Here is a 10010-nt window from a genome sequence, read left to right on the forward strand (position 1 = left end):
CATTAGTAGAGGCCAGGGATGCTGCAAAACATCCTACAACAGAAAAGACAAAGAGTTATGGCCATGTAACAAAAGTACTAAAGGAAGATCATTTTAGAAACTCATTATTTATATTGAAACAGCCTTCTATGTCAAGAAATTTATTACTGAATATTCAGAGTTTGCTCCGTGCAACCAAAAATCATTTGCTTCAAAATGTCAGTAGACATTTTCAGAGTTTGCTCTGTGCAACCAAAAATCATTTGCTTCAAAATGTCAGTAGTGTCAAGGATGACAAACCTTGAAATAAATCACATGGACACATTTTTAAAAATTGGTTCTAAGTATTGAGATTAAGTTTAAAACATTTTGCTACTACAGTATTTGCCAAACCATTTACACTTGTTATGAGAAACTAAGTAATGAAAATTCACTAATTGCTTCTAGATCTATTCTTTCAACTAATCAATAAAGTGGGAAATTTTCTCCTGTACCATAGTTTTAAGAATACTACATATCCTTCCTGACCAGTAGAGGGTACTGTGAAATTAATGAGCGTGCTTTAAATGGAAAAGCTGATCCTTTAAACAGAAGTTGGTAATTGTGATTAGTGCTTTCTGAAGGTCTTTTTGCTTTTTCTTTCCTTTTCCTCTTTTATACCTTCTTTGTATTTATACCAGTGACCCTTACCGCTGGATTCATAAAAAATCACCTGGGAATCTTGTGAAAAAATTTTGGTATTGGGTCTGAATCCTGGAAATTCCAACAGGAGTGGTCTGGGGTGGATCCCAGGAAGTGTACTTTTGAAAAGCTTTCCAGGCCTCAGAACCTTTGATTCTTATGCTTGCCTTCCTCTTTGCTTGCTTTTGCCTCTATATTAGCAATAGTCATTAGCATCAGTTAATTTCTGTGCTGAAAAGTTTGCTATTTCTTAATCTCTTCAGTCTTTGTGTGCTTGAACTTGGTGTTATTTGGGTTCCTTTGTAAGAGCTACAGATCTGAGTTACTTGCCTAGGTGTCAAACTCTAAGCATTTTTTTTCTTTCAGATGCTGTGGTTTTATTGAAGAATTAGTTTACTGTTTTCCTTGTTTCTGTTTTGAATGCAAAATAGCTTTGGGTTCATGAGGAACTTCATAGATTGCTGGCTGGTTAAAATTCATTTTATTAAGATTAAAATGACAAAATTCACACTAAAGGATAGAAACATACCTAATGAGGGTGCAATCTAATTCTGTATTAAGCCTTCTAGTACGTATGAGAGTAAAGGAATTTGTAGATTTTATTGTCTGGAAGTGTTGGGGGGCTGGCAAAAAAGTAAGCTCCATTTGCCTTACACACTGTGGGATAGCTTTCACTATGAACAGAGCTTTTCAGTCCTACCATTTGTACAAAATAAAGATGAAAGGGTGATCATTTTTCATAATTATGTCTTTTGCATTGAGTGTTAAGCCTCTTTCAGGAGTACACATAAGTATAACCCAGAGCTCCCCTGTATTTTGTCATTCCTTTGAGTGCAGACATTTCAAGAATGTTAAAGATGATCTGAACAAGTAGATTATTTTTGAAAAACAGACTATGTTGTGTATAATCTTCCACTGGAATTTATAATTGGTTAAATGGTTTTTTATCAAACACATAAAATCCAAGTATATATTAACTAAATTTTGACTTGCTATTTCAATTAAAAGAAAACAAAAATGGTGTGACACTTCATGGAACTTAGAATTTAGCTCATGATTTCAAAACAAATTTAGATTCCTTCATGTGCAATAAATGCTTACTTAAACCTATACTTCGTTTATTTTATTGTAGATCCTTAAAGTCATATTGAAGAATATGAACATACCCTTCGTTAGTTTTGAATCAAATTTCAGCAGGGTTTGTTTTATTTCCTGATTGAAAAAGTAAAAGAAACTTTAACATGTTTTTTCTTTTAAAGATAAATCAAGTTTTGAAAATTTAAAGTTTGCTTCCAGATCTCGAATTTATTTCTGGAGCTGGTAGACGTGCATTGTCAGTTGTACTTTGTGTTTTTGCTTCTTTTCAGTGTCTTGACCTAGCGGAGACAGGAAAAAGCTATATTGTTCATCTCTGTGACAAAATAGAGGTCACAGAGGATATGGCTCTGGGTCAGTGAAGACCAGGAAGAATTCTGGTTCAACTCTGCCTGGGCTTTTTTACTTTTGGAGAGATGGATTGATTTCAACCCAAAACTTACACCACCCTTTTTGTTTTCTGTATTTATATGGAAATGTTACAAACATAACTTATATTCTCACCAGCTTTTTATTTTGAAAACTTTCAAACTGAGAGAAAAACTGAACAAACAATACAGAACATCCAACATAATCATGGAGATTCACCTATTATCAGATTGTCTTATTTTCTCCTGTATAGATTCGGTCTATAATAGAAGCATTCTACAAATGTAGTGATAGGTACTTAAAACTGCATCACATCAAGAGCCATAAAATGTTAGGTTGTCTCATTGATTGCTGTTGTTCAGTATGATCGCTTGGTTAACAGGTGGTGGCTGCCAGAACTTTTTATTGTATGAGTACAGTTTTCCTTTTTATAATTAATAAATAATCGGTGAAATAGTAATTTGGGACCTTCTGTATGTCTTGTTCCCCAAGAACCTCTCATCCAGGGTTCGAGCATCTGTGAAAAATCTTTGCCTCAATTACTTAATCTGGTTTTTGGGGACAGGAGTCTTGAAAAACTGTCATTATTTCATCTAGATTTATGGACTGGCAAATTTTTCTAAAACCAAGTTTCCCCCCATTTATCTTTCTATCTTTATGGAGGAGATTCCAAAGGTTTATAATCCCTATCTGTCATTACTCTTTGATGCCCTAAACAGAACCATTTTTTTAAAAAGACTTTATTTATTGGGGTGCTTGGGTGGCTCAGTGGATTAAGCCTCTGACTTCGGCTCAGGTCATGGTCTCAGGGTCCTGGGATCAAGCCCTGCATCGGGCTCTCTGCTCAGCAGGGAGCCTGCTTCCCCCTCTCTCTGCCTGCTTCTCTGCCGACTTGTGATCTCTCTCTCTGTTGAATACATAAAATCTTTAAAAAAAAAAGATTTTATTTATTTTAGAGAGAGAGAGTGCACGAGGTGGGGAGGGGCAGGGGGAGAGGGAAGAGATATTAGCAGACTCCGCACTTGGCACAGAGCCCTGTGTGGGGCTCAGTCTCAGGACCCCAAGATCACAACCTGAGCCAAAACCAAGAGTCGGACACTTAACCAACTGCCACCCAGGTGCCCCTAAACCTAACCATTTTGATGAATACACAGACCTTTAATTTGAAAAGAAAATCACATGGGCGTTATAGTACTAGATGTAATTTTTAGCATTCCTAATTTGTTATTTCACAGGGTATTGAATAGACTTAAGATACTTTAGTTATCAGAGTTACCGTAATCATAGTTATCAAAGAAGTTATGATCAAAGAAATATGTTAGTTACAAGGGGAAAGAAACACTGCTGAACTTGATACTACTGATGTTTTACCTGATCACATGAGAAAGTCACGAGATCGGGACGCGCAAGGGCAGCCATGCCCAGTGCATACATCCATTTCTTCATTAGGGATTGCAAAATGGTGATTCTAAATCTGTCATTCCCTCTTCACTTTTTTAGCCAAAATATTTACTTAGAAGGAAACTTACTGCCATCTACCATTTGGTTACCTAGGAGTAGATTTAAATGATATAGGAAAGACAGGAAAAATAACACTTTGTTTTTTAGCCATTTTGAAAATAAGGTGACTTTCTTGGTTTGTTTTTTAAATATTCTGTGACGGTTTAGCTTTGAGGAAAGATAGGCATTATTCCGCATTCCATTACCCTTTATTTCATCTTCCATTTTGTAGAATTCATTTGTCTCTTCACTCTCACTTTCTGAACACTCTGAGTTCTTTTTTTTTGTTTTGTTTTTTTGTTTTTGTTTTTATTTTTTTAAATTATGTTCAGTTAGCCAGCATATAGTACATCATTAGCTTGTGATGTAGTGTTCAACAATTCATTAGTTCTGTATATCCCAGTTATTGAGGTGAGTCACCTTTCCTCCACTGCGCATTGTCTTGAGGGAAGGTCATGCATGCGCCTCCTTCTCTAGAATTCTAAGAGGGCATGCCTTTCTGCTCCTGGTGCCCTGTGGACCAGGTATGTGACCTGAGTCACCCAAACTCCTTTCTTGGACTTGGACTCCACAAGGGCATGAGGAGAAGACAGTGAGGTGAGTCATCCCTGGCAGAAGCAGTGCCCTTTTGTGCTGCTTGATTATTGCTGTGTTGCTGATGCTTTATTTCTGTAGCTTTCTTTGGCTCCTGATTGCCTTCTTACCTGTTCTTTGGCTTTTTATTGAAGCTGTGAGCCTGTGCTGGCATGCCAGTGAATCCAGTGTGCTTAAGATAAACAGTACATTTTGTTGCTTCTGGTCAGGATCTCTGAATGCTACAGTAATAGGCATCAGATAGTTGAAGTTACGGGGAACACATCCCCAGAGAATTGTGGGAAGTAGGAATTGGTTACCCAAACTAGATTAGGCAGTGAATCTAGGTGGGAAATCTAGCTATCTTCAGCTGGCAGTTGTAAAATAGCTATCTTGTCTGGCCACATGAAATCATATGCCCAATTTACAGCAAGGTTCTAGGCAACAAGAATGTGAAAAAGTCAGGATGGCGGAGTGGCTGCTTCTGGCAGTAGTAGAAAGTTTGGAGTAAGTAAGTAACAATTTCAAATCCACATAGCAAAACCTACAGAAGCCTAAAGAATGCCATTTCTTATAGGTATAGTACTTAGCCAAAACAAATCTGAGGCTCCAGAATTAGCCCAGCTGTTGAAGTCACTGCCTTTCAGGATCAGATGTATGAAAATTGGAGCACAGATTAGGACCCTGAGAATTAAGTGGGTATATGATTGAGGAAGGAAGCAATTTATTCACTTAGAAGGAGGGTGTTTCTTTTTTAAGAAATTTTCACCTGAGGGTGTCCGTTTACCAGAAAAAAACAATTACTCTTGCCACGGCACTCTATGGCACTCTATTCCCAAACCCATAGCTAGGGTTAAGAGTCCAGCATGCCCCCTGGAGGCCAAATCTGAAGAAATCTAACATGTAGGAAGAATTCCGAGACTGTTATTTTACATCTTCGGAAATTTCCGGAACAGGTGAAAGAATGGATTTTCGAATGTGTTTTTTGAATATCAGTATGATCCCCTTATACAAGGTAATTTTAGATACATTTAACTCAAGAAGATAGATGTAGTTTTAATAGTTTGCAAAATTGGATTCAACACAGGCCACGCTAAATAAAGCTGAGATGTCAGAGGTCCTTAGTATCGTGTAGAACAGTGGTTCTCAAACTTTCTGTGCATCAGGATCATGGGAGGGCTTTTAAAAACACAGATTGAGCCCCTCTCCCCCTACCAGAGCTTGTGATTCAGGAGGTTTGAGTTGAAGCCTGAGAATTTGCATCTCTAACAAATTCTTAGGTGTTGGTGATGTTGCTAATCCAGGGACCACACTCCGGGAACAGCTGATATAGAGGGAGGAAGTCAAATACTTTGAGAGACAGAAACTTTGGATTTTTTGGTTTCCTTATGTAAATTCCCTGTTCACTGGCTACCTATCTGGCTTTCCCAAGATAAGCTAGGTAATGAATGATATCTTTACCAAGGGTGTCAAACATATATTAGTGCCGGCTTCAAGGTATCAATTTAGGCTTTTTAATTTAAGGTTATTGAGGTATAATTTACATAAAATTGATAGATATCCTTGCCTTATTCCCAATCTTATGGAAGAAGCATCCAGTCTTTTTACTGTTAATGTCCTTTGTCAGCTTGATCCTAGTTTCTTGAAAATTTTTTATCATGAATGGACTATGAATTTTTAAAAATTTTGCATCTATTGATATAGTTGTGGGTGGTTTTTTTTTTTTAATTTCCTTTAGTCTGTTAGTATGGTGCATTAAGTGATTTTCAAAGGTTGAGCCAGCCTTGTATTTTCCAAATAAATTCCACTTGGTCAGATGTATTATCTTTTTCGTACATTGCTTGGTCTGTTAATATTTTGTTGTGAATTGTCTGTAGTATTGAAATGTATCTCTGTAAATGCCCTGCTTGACCGGAAATGCTGTATATCCAGGCAGCCAATCCCCAAGCTGACTCTGGGCTCTCTATTTATTTCCTCATTCCTTACTTTTTTTCCTGTAAAACCTTTCTGCCTTCCACACCGTTTTGTCACTCTCCAAATGGAGACCTACCTTCACGAAGTGTTAAAGTGTTGTCACCTAACCTGACTTCTTTATTCTTTTAACAATAGTCCACTTTTCATGTTCAGACAGCCCTCGGCTTAGAATGTTAGACTTAATGATTTTTTGACTTTACGCTAATGTGAAAGGGATACACATTCAGTAGAAACTGCACTTGGTTTTTGAATTTTGATCTTTTCCCAGGCTAGTGATACATGGTAGGATCCTGTCGCCATGCCGGGCAGCAGTAGCTCCCAGTCAGCCACGTGAATATGAGAGTAAACAACCAGCACACTGACAGCCATTCCGTTTTTCACTTTCAGCACAGTATTCAATACATTACATGAGATAGTCAACACTTTATTATAAAATAGGCTTTGTGTTAGATGATTTTGTCCAACTCTAAGTTAATATAGGAGTTCTGAGAACGGTTAAGTAGACTAGGCTAAGCTATAATTTTAGGTTAGGTGTATTAAATGCATTTTTGACTTAGGGTATTTTCAACTTATGATGGCTTCCTTGGGATATAACCCCATCATAAGTCAAGGAAGTTCTGTAATTTCTTTGTCTGGTTTTGCATCAGGATAATGCTGACCTCATAAAGTGAGTTGGGAAGTGTTCCTTGCGTCTGTTTTCTGGAAATGCTTGTGTAGAATTGCTTTGTTTATTCCTTAAATGTTTGGCAATGAAACCACTTGGGCTAGGTCCCATCTTGATCATATTCTAGCTACATATCATCCCCAAGAAAGCAGTCCCTAAGTAATGATTTGAGGCTATGTACGTCCACAAACTTACTTCTGTCAGCACAACCAGAATTCATCTGGATCATGGGACTGTCTTGAGCTAATCAAATGAGACTGCTTTTTCAAGCCCCTGTTGAGTCAGGAACTGTACCAAGAGATAAATATTTATTTTATTCATTCTGTGATTTCAAATGCCAATACTTACAATGAAGGACATATCTGCCCAGTTTCCAGTAACCAGAATATGTGTGTTCTCCATCTAGAACAGAGATTCTGCAAACTACTGCCCAGTTCAGCAGTTATTTTGTTTATTGGAGTACAGATATGCACATTCATTAATGTATGGTCTGTGGTTGCTTTGAACTACAGTGGCAGGTAGGTAATGTGATGGACTGTATAACCCATAAAACCTAAAATACTTATTCTCTGTTCTCTGGCCATTTACATGAAAAGCGTGCTGACCCTTCATCTAGAGGAATGATTCTCAACCCTGGCCGCATCTCGGAATCACATGGATAACATTTGAAAAAATACTGATGTCTTCCCTCCACTTCTAGAAATTCCAGTTTAGTTGCCCTGGACTGCGATCCGGGCACTGGCAGTATTAAAGCCTCCCTAGGTGATTCTCTGTGGCAGCCAAGACTGAAAACCACTGGTCCCTGAAAAGGGTTGTTACTTGTATTTATTTTACTGCCCATTCCACATTGATTATTCTAATGTACATTTAGAATAGGGCTGAGCAGCACTCATTTAGGGCAGTAGTTTCCAGATCTGGATGTGTATCAGTCACCTGGCACAATTTTGAAAATAGATTCTAAGACCTCACTCCAGACTGACTGAATCAGAATTTCCAGGGATTTAAAAAGCAACAACAAAAAATCCTTGGGGTGATTCTGATAATGCAGGCATTTCATTAAAAGAGAATTGAACCTAGGATACCCTCTTCTCATCAGCAGGATTTTTGGAAGTTGAATAACCAGAGGATTAAATTTAAATTCAATTAGCCAACATATAGTACATCATTAGTTTCAGATGTAGAGTTCAGTAATTTATCAGTTGCATATAACACCTAGTGCTTATCACATCCCATGCCCTCCTTAATGCCCATCCCTCCACCCACCTCCTCTCTAGGAACCATCAGTTTGTTTCTTATAGTCTCTCGTGGTTTGTCTCCCTCTCTGATTTCTTCCCATTCAGTTTTCCCTCCCTTCCTCTTTGATCTCTGCACTATTTCTTATATTCCACATGTGAGTGAAACCGTATGATAATTATATTCTCTGATTGACTTATTTAGCTCAATATAATAGTCTCTGGTTCCATCCATGTCAATGTAAATGGCAAGATTTCATTTTTTTGATGGCTGAGTAATATTCCAGTGTGTGTGTGTGTGTGTGTGTGTGTGTGTACATCTTCTGTATCCATTCATCTGTTGATGGATATCTGGGCTCTTTCCATAGTTTGGCTATTGGGGACATTCCTGCTATAAACATTGGGGTGCTGATGCCCCCTCAGATCACTACTTTTATATCTTTGGGGTAAATACCCAGTAGAATAATTGCTGGGTCATAAGGTAGCTCTATTTTCAACTTCTTGAGGAGCCTCCATGTTGTTTTCCAGAGTGGCTACAGCAGCTTGCCTTCCCACCAACAGTGGAAGAGGGTTCCCCTTTCTCTGGATCCTCAACAACATTTGTTGTTTTCTGACCTGTTAATTTTGGCCATTCTGATTGGTGTGAGGTGGTATCTTATTGTGGTTTTGATTTGTATCTCCCTGGTGCCAAGTGAGGTTGAGCACTTTCTCATGTGTCTGTTGGCCATTTTGTGTCTTCTTTGGCGAAATGTCTGTTCATGTCTTCTGTCCATTTCTTGATTGGATTATTTGTCTTTTGGGTGTTGAGTTTGATAAGTTTTTTATATATCTTGAATACCAACCTTTTATCTGATATGTCATTTGCATGTATCTTCTCCCTTTCTGTAGGTTGCCTTTTAGTTTTGTTAACTGTTTTCTTTGATATGCAAAAGTTTTTTATCTTGATGAAGTCCCAATAGTTCCTTTTTGCTTTTGTTTCCCTTGCCTTCAGAGACATGTCTAGCAAGAATTTAATGCAGCCGAGGTCCCAGAGGTTGCTGCCTGTGTTCTCTAGGATTTTGATGGATTCCTGTTTCACATTTAGGTCTTTCATCCATTGTGTGTTTATCTTTTTGTATGGTGTGAGAAAATGGTCCAGTTTCATTCTTCTACATGTGATTGTCCAATTTTCTATTGGATATTCTTTCCTGCTTTGTCAAAGATTAGTTGCTCATAGAGTTGGGGGTCCATTTCTGAGTTCTCTATTCTGTTCCATTGATCTGTGTGTCTGTTTTAGTGCCAGTACCATACCATCTTATTACAGCTTTGTAATAAAGCTTAAAGTCTGGAATTGTGATGCCACCAGTTTTGTTTTTTTGTTTTTTTTCCCCCAACATTCCTCTGGCTATTCAGGGCCTTTTCTGGTTCCATATAAATTTTAGGATTATTTGTTCCAGCTCTGTGAAAAATGTTGATGGTATTTTGATAGGGATTGCATTGACTGTGTAGAATGTTCTGCGTAGCATAGACATTTTAACAATATTTGTTCTTACAGTCCATGTGCATGGAACGTTTTTCCATTTCTTTGTGTCTTTAAGACACATCTCTTTCGTAAGTGTTTTGTAGTTTTTAGAGCACAGATCCTCTACCTTTTGGTTAGGTGTATTCCTAGGTATCTTACAATTTTTTTTTTGGTGCAATTGTAAATGGGATCGATTCCTTAAGAGAAAAGGGATTTCTTGACGCTGTGCAATGTGGGGTATAACTGAACCTATTGAATAGTCTAACCTCATAGAAATACTCCCTCTGTAGTGATAGGAGTACTCATTTCTATTAGATATGGTATATCTAACCCCCCTTATACAGTGCTGGATAAAAAGGAACATGACTTTCCTCTTTGTTCCCTTTATATGGACTCTACAGAGACAAATCATTTAATTAATTCTTCCTTCAGATAATCAGGT

Source organism: Lutra lutra, chromosome 3 (assembly GCF_902655055.1).
Source record: "Lutra lutra chromosome 3, mLutLut1.2, whole genome shotgun sequence".
NCBI lineage: Eukaryota > Metazoa > Chordata > Mammalia > Carnivora > Mustelidae > Lutra > Lutra lutra.